The 10,154-nt window shown below is 40.0% G+C and overlaps 1 non-coding gene and 1 pseudogene across 1 annotated transcript; one reads left to right on the plus strand and one right to left on the minus strand.

Moving 5' to 3' along the window:
* Nucleotides 1-829: 829 nt before the first annotated feature.
* On the plus strand, nucleotides 830-7,925 carry LOC138421727 (aurora kinase B-like; annotated as a pseudogene).
* TRNAS-GCU (transfer RNA serine (anticodon GCU)) lies at nucleotides 831-912 on the minus strand. The gene has a single exon. It is a non-coding gene; the product is annotated as a tRNA-Ser (tRNA).
* Nucleotides 7,926-10,154: the final 2,229 nt, after the last annotated feature.

The following is a 10,154-nucleotide window of genomic DNA, read 5'->3' on the forward strand; positions in this document are numbered from 1 at the left end:
TCAGAAAAGAGGAGGCACTTCAGTTTGCCTAATTCAGCCACACTGCTTTGGAACAAGGACCAGAAAAGCCAAGACTGGGCCGTGGTCACCATACAGGGACCTGGTAAAATTAAGACAATAATCCTTTTTCTTTTAACTCCTAATGAATTATTTCTCCACTGCACCAAGAAGTCTGTTTCATAACTAGTGAATTTAAACAGTTTTGGCTCAACTTTCAAAAAAAAAGGAAGGGTAAAGGGAAAGGTTTTGTAAGTTACAAATATGGTGAGGTCTAGGTTTGATACAGGATACAGGATGCATGGGGCTGGTGCACTGGGATGAGCCAGAGAGATGATATGGGGAGGGTGGTGGGAGGGGGGTTCAGGGTTGGGAACTCATGTACATCTGTGGTGGATTCATGTCAATGTATGGCAAAACCAATACAGTATTGTAAAGTAAAAAAATAAAATTTAAATTAAAAAAAGAAGAAGAAGAAAAAAAAAAGTAGAAAGAAAGTGAAGTCACTCAGTTGTGTCTGACATTTTGCGATGCCATGGACTGTAGCTCACCAGTCTCCTCCTTCCATGGGATTCTCCAGGCAAAAATACTGGAGTGAGTTGCCATTGCCTTCTCCAGGGGATCTTCCAGACCCAGGGATCAAACTCAGGTCTCCCATATTGCAGGCAGATGTTTTAACCTCTGAGCCACCAGGGCTGACCCCCCAAAACAGAGGCATGGATATCCAGAGTGGATATCCTCCCCACACAGGGATCGAATCCAAGTCTCTCACATTGCAGGTGGTGGTTTCTTCACCAGCTGAGCCACAACAGAAGGCCGTAAACTCAACCGGATGTCGAGGATGGGATTCGAACCCACACGTGCAGAGCACAATGGATTAGCAGTCCATCACCTTAACTACTCGGCCACCTCGTCGCACAGTGGAATAGCTATCAAAAGTAGAAACATAAAAAAAGAACAAAATAATGCCATTTGCAGCGACATGGATGGGCCTAGAGATTGTCATACTGAGTGAAGTAAGTCAGAGAAAGACAAATGTCATGATATCGCTTATATGTGGGATATAAGAAAAGGGTACAGATGAACTTATCTGAAAAAAAAGGTAGAGTCACAAATGTAGAAACAAACTTATGGTTACCATGGAGTTAGGGGAGGTGGAATAAATTGGGAGATTGAGACCGACCTATACACACTACTGTATATAAATTGATAACTAGTAAGAACCTGCTCCTCTACTCAGTAATCTGTATTAGCCTATATAGGAAAAGAATTTTTAATAAAAGAGTGGATATATGTATATGTATAACTGATTTACTTTGCTGTACACCCAAAACTACACAATGTTGCAAATCAATTATAATTTAAAGAAAGTAGGAGCATAGGACACCATATGCTTCTTGAAACAGCATACTAGGGTCTAAGGCAGAACAATACCAGGTTTCACAGTGCATCTATTTTAAAGCAAAACATGAGAATTGTCAATAGACATCCTCTTGCTATGTTATTTATGTAGGTCTTTCAGTGTAAAGAGTGCTTCTCTTTAATACAAGCAGGAGAAGTAGTGTTTCCCACATTAAAAATTAAGATGAGATTCAAAGAGGTGAAAGACATACCAAGACAACCAGTCAGTATATGCATGGAAAATCTAAATTTCAGGGCGCCTTGTGTATGCGATTCTGGTCCTTCTTTTGCATTCAGTTCAGTTCAGTTCAGTAGCTCAGTCATGTCTGACTCTTCGCGACCCCATGAATTGCAGCACTCCAGGCCTCTCTATCGATCACCAACTCCCAGGGTCCACCCAAACCCATGTCCATCGAATCAGTGGTGCCATCCAGCCGTCTCATCCTCTGTCGTCCCCTTCTCCTCCTGCCCTCAATCTTTCCCAGCATCAGGGTCTTTTCAAATGAGTCAGCTCTTCACATCAGGTGGCCAAAATATTGTAGTTTCAGCTTCAACATCATTCCTTCCAATGAACACCCAAGACTGATCTCCTTTAGGATGGACTGGTTGGATCTCCTTGCAGTCCAAGCAACTCTCAAGAGTCTTCTCCAACACCACAGCTCAAAAGCATCAATTCTTCAGTGCTCAGCTTTCTATATAGTCCAACTCTCGCATCCACACATGACTACTGGAAAAACCATAGCCTTGGCTAGACAGACCTTTGTTGACAAAGTAATGTCTCTGCATTTTAATATGTTGTCTACATTGGTCATAACTTTCCTTCCAAGGAGTAAGTGTCTTTTAATTTCATTGCTGCAATCATCATCTGCAGTGATTTTGGAGCCCAGAAAAATGCTGCCTCCATGGAAAGCCATTCTCTCAAATAAAATCATTACAATAATAAACAAAATAGTTTGTTCTATGAAAACACAACCATTTTTAAAATTTATACTATAAAAAATTTTTTGAGCAAAAATAAATGATAATCAAAATAGATTCTTTATCTTACTATATGTATATATCAATGGCTATTTAAATATCTATGATGTTACCTTATAAAAGCTGTTGAGTTTGCTTTTATGTTACTATATGCCCTCTCTTATATTTGGAACTTTGTTAGATTTTCTTCATTGACCTTGTTCCAGTCACAAGCCCCACAATCTTTACCACTGTTTTAGAATAAAAATAGAATCAGCAAACATCATTTGTTAAAATGAAGCCCTCCTAATTCCCAATATTGACCCTGTCTTGAGTAACTGAAAGCCATGTGTCCTTCATCATGTGTTGGTTTTTGTCTAGAGAAGCCTGTCTCCATGGCACTGCACGTTAATTTACCTGGAAGCCTGAAAAAAGTAAAAAAAAAAAAAAAAAAGCCATACTAGAACCTAAAACCAGAAAAGTCAGATGTCTGAGGATATATTTTTGAGCCTCCTCATTTGATTCTGATGCATGATGAGGGCTGAGAACCAGGGGCAGGGGGGCTACTAGATGCTCTCCTCAAGAAAAAAAAAAATATGTAACCTCTTAACTTTCTATCTTCTTAGGCATAAAGATCTGATCTCTCCGATATTGTCCAGTCAGCCTAGACCAAACACACTGCTGGCTCTACAGTCCCCATTCTCATTCTTCACTTTTATTCAACAAACTAAATTTTCATTTTGCACATACATCCATACCAACTCCCACACTCAAAATCTCACATTCAAAGACAGAAGCTTTGGAGTCAGCAGTGACATTCTATAAAAAGACACTTCAATATTTCCTAAAAGAGGAATGTGTACACCATGTATAATTTTTGATTGGTGAAGAATAGACATTCAGTAAATAAATATTGACTAAGGGAAGAAATAAACATACTGACGAATAAAGAACAGACTAATATGTCAGTCAGTAAGAGGTTCATACTACTACTTTAATTTGATGAGAAATATGAGATGTAGGATGGGATACAGGTCAGGAAAGTGGTTTGGGGAAAGAGCTTCATTAGCAACATTTTATTTAGACTGAGATAGATTGGAGAAGGAAACGGCAACCCACTCCAGTATTCATGCCTGGGAAATCCCATGGACAGAGGAGCCTGGTAGGCTATAGTCCATGGGATCGCAAAGAGTCAGACATGATTTAGCGACTGAGTACTGAGCAATAATTAGATTGAACCATAAGAAAGCAATGGCATTTGACTATATTTAACCACCCAAAAAATGGCAATTTAATCTACAACCTAATAATTTCCTATTGATAGCACAGTATATCATATCATTGTCATTTTCACTTACTTGATTTCTGATGGTCTTTCTTAATTGCATTTGTCAAAATCCTATGAAAATCCCACAAAGAAATGGAACTTAAAACACAGAGATAAAATTATTTATTGTAAATTTAAAAAAATTTCTATGCATACAATATTTACAATATTAAAACAATATATTTAAAGGAGTACATCTAAGGTTGTGTTCCTTAGGGCTAAAGCCTCAGCTTATTTTTGATATATGATAGTGACATAGCCTCAGAACATGTGTCACATTTTTCTATGACTACATGAATTTCTCAAACTAAATGGCTATAATAGCCAAGTCACAGCTTTTGGGTAATTAGAAGAAAAAGTTACTTTCTTTGGAGGACATAACTTTACAAGGGCAAATGGCTTGAAGAGTAAATCCCAAGATGACTATCAGTCCCCACATGGCTTCTTGTCCAAGTACATATGTGCAGTGAACAACCTACACAACCATACATGGAGAACCTGTACATATTATTTTTCTAAATCAAAGATGATTTATTCTCCTTACTTGTTATAAATTCAGTGCCTAACTGTAAGGAATGAGGCAGATATTACAGGGCAAGAATATACCTAAAAACCAGTCAAAAGTTTGCTAGTCATTTATTATATAAAATTATACTAAATAACATTCAGATAGTAAGACAATGAACTTAGTTGAAAAAATTGCTTTTTTGTCATCTGCCCAACATGTCTAGAAACAGATCTCACTTTTTGGTATGTATGGTGTGGCTAAGCAGAAGAGTTTTACCTAAAACTTGGAATCAACTTCAAAGACCCCCTTTATAATGTCTCAGGGAAAAATTTAATTGCAATAATGAGATTCAATAACCACCTCATTTGAAGCCAATTAAATAGGCAAGTCCCTACATTCAATTCAACAGAAATATTGGGGGGGGGGGGGGGGGAACTCTAGGCAGTTGTTTTTTTTACCAGAGAAGGCTCAACAGAAATTCCATGGGAACTGCATAAAATCTATCCATTTGAGAGTGGGGTAGAGAGATTTTAGTTCTGAATGCATGAGGGCAATAGTGAATGGGTACAGCTTCTTACTCTAGAGTTTTTCCAAAGAGAAGAGAAATAAATAAGTAAATAAATAGTTAAATAAGTAATTGTATAAGTATGCAGGAGCCTCAGGCATAGAAAAAGAGGGCCTGGGAATCAGCTGAAACACCATAAAGCAAGGGTTCATATCCATGACCTTGAATGTTGAAAGACTTCTAATTTTGGAAGTCCTAATGTGTTTTGAAAATTAATTATTTCAATTTTATTAAAAGCAATGTATCATTCAGAAACCATAAACACTTGCCTCCTGATATCAGTGTTAATCTATTTTCTTAATGATACTTAATAGCCCAATATCTCATTCAACTAAATGAGCTCTATAAACTTGAATAGTGTTTTTGTAAAAAAGAATTATGCTATTTAAAGAAATACTAAATATGCAGAGGAAAAGCCACCATTCCAGAAACTTTCTGTGATTTTAATTATTATACTTTATGAGGATAATATTGTTATGCACATTTATAGCAGACAAACAGGTTTCTAAGGGGAAACTGCCTTATGTTTAATTTTAGGACTGACAGAAGGCACCTGCTTTTCTGCAAGGGGAAAACAATGCAGTCCTACCCAATGTTAATCCTGGAAGTGTTTCTATGTTTAAATTATCTTTTTATTACAAATCACAGCTTTACAGAATAAGTAGTAAATGAAAGTGAAAGTGTTAGTCGCTCAGTCCTGTCCGACTCTTTGTGACCCCATGGACTGTAGCCCACCAGGCTCTTCTGTCCATGGGATTTTTCCAGACAGGAATACTGGAGTGGACTGCCATTTTCTTCTCCAGGGGATCTTCCCGACCCAGGGATCAAACCCAGGTCTCAAGCATTGCAGGCAGACTCTTCACGATCTGAGCTACCAGATCCTTTGCAATAAAAAGTATATGTAGGGGGAAACTAAGTTCAAATGCCTTTGAGTAGGGATGTCTGGTTATTACATTTTAGGCTTTCTAGAAGGCTTCCAGTCCACTTACTAACATTCTGGTACAAAAGGAACTGAATAGTCAAACTAACTTTGTTCTTTCCTGAAACCATTTACTAAGGGACAAGCTTTCAGTCCAGGAAAAGTTTTAGGAAGCTAGGAGAAGGAAGGTGGGTATAAAAAATAGTGTTAAAAACATAACTATGCCTAAGAAATGATTTTACATTTTTAATAAATAAACTTTCAAAACAGTCTATGTAAATTAATGTTTGTTTCTAGATCAAGTTCACTAAAACAAGAAAGCCTAAAATAATTCCAAACTACAAGTTTAAAAATATTTATAAAACTGCCTGTGGAGAAGTTCAGTCATTTGCTAGCAACCAATGTGGAGGTTGTACCATGGGCTCCATTCTCACACCTTTTCCCTCTAAGGACTGCCAGGAAGGAAAACACCTACCCTAATCTCTACGGCCAGCAGACAGGTCAGCCTGGTCAGAACACCTGCCCCAGAGAGGTTCTCCGGAGAAGCTTGTCATCCCATCTCTTCTGTCCCCTTGAGCTGCTCCAATGTCCAGCCCACAGCTGCTCCCTGGCCAGAAGGTGGTGGAGAACAGCAGGGGGACCCCCAACTTCTCAACGCGCTTCTTCGCAATCCATGACTTTGAGACTGGGTGTCCTCTGGGCAAAAGAAAGTTTGAAAATGTGTACCTGGCTCAGAAGAAGAAAAACCATTTCATCGTGAAAGCCCTCTTCAAGTCTCAGGTAGGGAAGGAGGGTGAAGAGTACCAGCTTCACAGGGAGATTGGCAGCCTCTCAACATCTTGCTTCTCAACAATTTCTCTAACCAGGGAAGAATCTGTTTGATTCTGGGTTTGCCCCTCACCGGGTCGAGGAGGAAGGGGGAAGCTCAACAAGGAGCTACGGAAGGGCAGCACTTCTGAGGAGCAGCGAACAGCCAGGATGATGGAGGGGCTGGCAGATGTTCTGATGTACTGCTGCGGGACACAGGTGATTTGCAGAGACTTAAAGCCAGAGAATCTGCTCTTGCAGCTCCAAAGAGAGCTGATAAGCTGGCCGATGTGATAGCTTACGGTGAATGGTGTCGGATCCGTGATCTCCGAAGAAGATTTAGCTTCGGGACCAGGGACCAGGCTTGATCACTCAAGAGATTTTGTGTAGCAGAGTTTTATTCAAGTAAGAAAAGGCACAGAGAAAGCTTCTGCCATAGACATCAGAAGGGGGATGGAAAGTGCCCCTCCCCCCCCCCCCCCCCGCTAGTGTTAGCAAGGGAGTTATATACTTTTTAAATTAACTATTATAGTAAATCAAAAGACTGTCTCAAGGTTGTCAAGATCTTACTAGACCCACTCCCATAATTTACCTTTTAAGATAACAGGATTAGCCAGAAGGTTTTCAGGAAGGAGAAACTGTCCTCAAGCAGGATACATTGTTTTTATATAATTCTTGAAAGTGAAAGAAAGTGAAGCTGCTCAGTCTTCACTCTTTGCAACCCCATGGACTGTAGCCTTCCAGGCTCCTCTGTCCATGGGATTTTCTAGGCAAGAGTACTGGGTTGCCATTTCCTTAGTTCAGAGTTTAAACTGAGTTTTTTGTTGTGTAATCATCAGTTCCGGGGTTAAAGACAGAGAGAGGAAAAAAAAAAGTTTTATGTGACTAAGACTAAGGAAGGTAGAGGAAAAAAAGATGTTTGTCCTTTCTTCCTCCTTGAGAACTCCAGCCCCCTATCTCCTCGGGGACCCCTGGACTTCTTATCAACCTGCCTAGGAACTGACTCTCTCAGGTGCATGCCCTCTCCTTGAGGAGGAAGACAATGTTTGGCACCTGGTCCCCCTTTCTGCAGAGGTGATTGAGGGGCACACACACACACAGGGAGAAGGTGGATCTGGGGTGCATTGGAGCGCTCTCCTACCAGCTGTTGGTGGACAACCTGACGTTCCTGAGTGCCTTCCACAAGGAACGAGATGTATCTGCGCATCGTCAAGGTGGTACTGAAGTTCCCCGTCCTGTGCCCACAGGAGCCTAGGACCTCATCTCCAAGCTACTCAAGCATAACCTCTCAGAACACCTGCCACTGACCCAGGTCTGAACCCACCCTTGGGTCCAGGACCATTCTCGAAGGGTGCTGCCTCTCTCTGCCCTTCAGTCTGTCCCCGGAATTGTCCCTGTCCTTTTCTCAGTCGCATCTGTGTTTACGTCCGTATATTGTAATTAGGAGGAGGGGTCCCTGGCCTCTTCCACCATCTGTCTTCTACCTCTGCTTTATTTAATAAAAGCAGATGCTTTTTGTACTGATGACTGTAAATGTTTACAGGTGGAGACTGCTGTGGAGGAAGCCGCGGGAGGAGGCTGAGGAGTTACCCACGCTGGGTGCCAGGGTTGGCACCGCATCACCATGCCTAGGAGCACCCAGCCCTCTCAGCTCTAGCCCCCACCTGGTCAGCTGCCAGCCACCCCACCCCCTACGTCTTTTCTGTCCGCTGCTCTGACTCCCAGGCCTGGAGATGCTGGGGACCTCGGCTCCACTCTGCTATGCCTGCACACCAGCCATCTCTGCCACTTGCTCTTAACTACTCGCTCTTAGTTGACCTCTCGTCTTTCTGTCTCCTGCTAAAGCTCTACTGACCCAGGAGCAATGAACGCTGCTGTACCCAGAAGCTGTCTTTTTGGTTTGTTTTCCTTCTCTGGTGAGGCTCTAGTACAGGAGTGAATAGAAGCAGTACTGATGGTACCTTGTTCCTGACTTACGTTTTCACTGCCAAGTATGATGCTTTGTGAAGGTTTTGCTGTTTGGTTTTGTTTTGACTGCCTTGTGCAGCCTGCAGGATCCTGCAGGATCTTAGTTAAAAGAACAGGTGCACTCTGCAGTGGAAGTGCAGAGTCCTAACCATAGGACTGCCAGGGAATTCCCTTGCTGTAGATACATCTCTTTTATCAGATTAGGGAAGGCTTGGTCTCTTACTAGTTTGTCAAGGATTTGGGGTTTTCTGAATCATGAATATATGTTGACTTTCACCTAGTGCTTTTTTTGCATTTGCTAATGATTTGTTCTTTTGAGCCATGTGATGACAAATATCAATATATGCTTATTTTCATTAAAAAAAATACTGCCTATTGAGAGAAGGAATGTTATCTCCATAGAGGCTCATGTATTGGAGTTCTTCATGTATTGGCATTAGAATGTTTTTTCTTCAAAAGAAGAAAACATAATGTTCTCTCATGTTAACTATTCATAAAACTTTTAAGACAATTTTAACTTTTCTCTTGATAGAATGTCCAGATTTGAGGCCAAATACTTATAAAATGCATATAACTAGTGCCTGAAAGAAAAAAAAAAGCAAGTTTTAACATTGATTTACAATTATTTTTAGATAATAATTTATGTTTATGCGTGCTATTGAGCTTATATGCTAATGTTGTTGTTTAGGCACTAAGTCCTTTCTGACTCATTTGTGACCCCAATGTGCTGTCTATGGAATTTTTCAGGCAAGAATACTGGAGTGGGTTGCCATTTCCTACTCCAGGGGATCTTCCCAACCCAGGGATGGAAATTGTAGCTCCTAATATGTCTCTTACACTGTGTGTGCTATGTTGCTTCAGTTGTATCCGACTCTTTGCAACGCTGTGGACTTTAACCCACCCATCTCTTGGCTCCTCTGTTCATGGGATTCTCCAGGCAAGAATATTAGAGTGGGTTGCCATGTCCTCCTCCAGGAGATCTTCCCCACCCAAGGATCAAACCCAGGGCCTCATATATACAAAGGCTGTGCTTTACCAGTGAGCTGTATCAACCTCTCCTGCATTGCATGTGAGTTCTTTACCGCTGAGAAAAATTAATGAAAGGATGAAAAATTCAAGCTTCATAGAATAAGAATTTTAAATATATTTCAATATATGTTACTAAAATTAAATACAGTAACAAAATGTTATTAGAACAATAAATCATAGTGATTTTTTTTTAGTATGCCTGGCAAAGGCAGTTTTAAGAGTCAGTTATATCAAACTATCTTGGAAAAATATTTCAATTTTGTTGATAGAATTCCACATCATAAGGAAAAAATGCTTCAAAACTATTTTACAGATCTTTGATATTACAGTTTATATAACTAACATTGAAATCCAATGAAAGCCCCAAATATAGACTTAAATCTTATTTATGACTAGAAGTAAAAAAAAAAATAGGTAAAACATAAACTAAAAGTATATTAAAAGATAAATACTCCATAATCCGAAAGGATACATTCCAGAAATGCAAAAGTTAAGTGATATTAGAAAGTCTAACCATATGATTCATCACATTTCTAGACTTTTAATTTTTAAATAGTGTTTTAAAATACAGTAAAAGACATCTAAAACGTGAAAATACACTTCTATTTGGCTTTTTCTTTTAAGTTGCTCAGTCTTGTCCAACTCCGTGTGACCCCATGGACTGTTGCCTACCATG

This window comes from Ovis canadensis, chromosome 16, assembly GCF_042477335.2.
Source record: "Ovis canadensis isolate MfBH-ARS-UI-01 breed Bighorn chromosome 16, ARS-UI_OviCan_v2, whole genome shotgun sequence".
NCBI classification, from domain to species: Eukaryota; Metazoa; Chordata; class Mammalia; order Artiodactyla; family Bovidae; genus Ovis; species Ovis canadensis.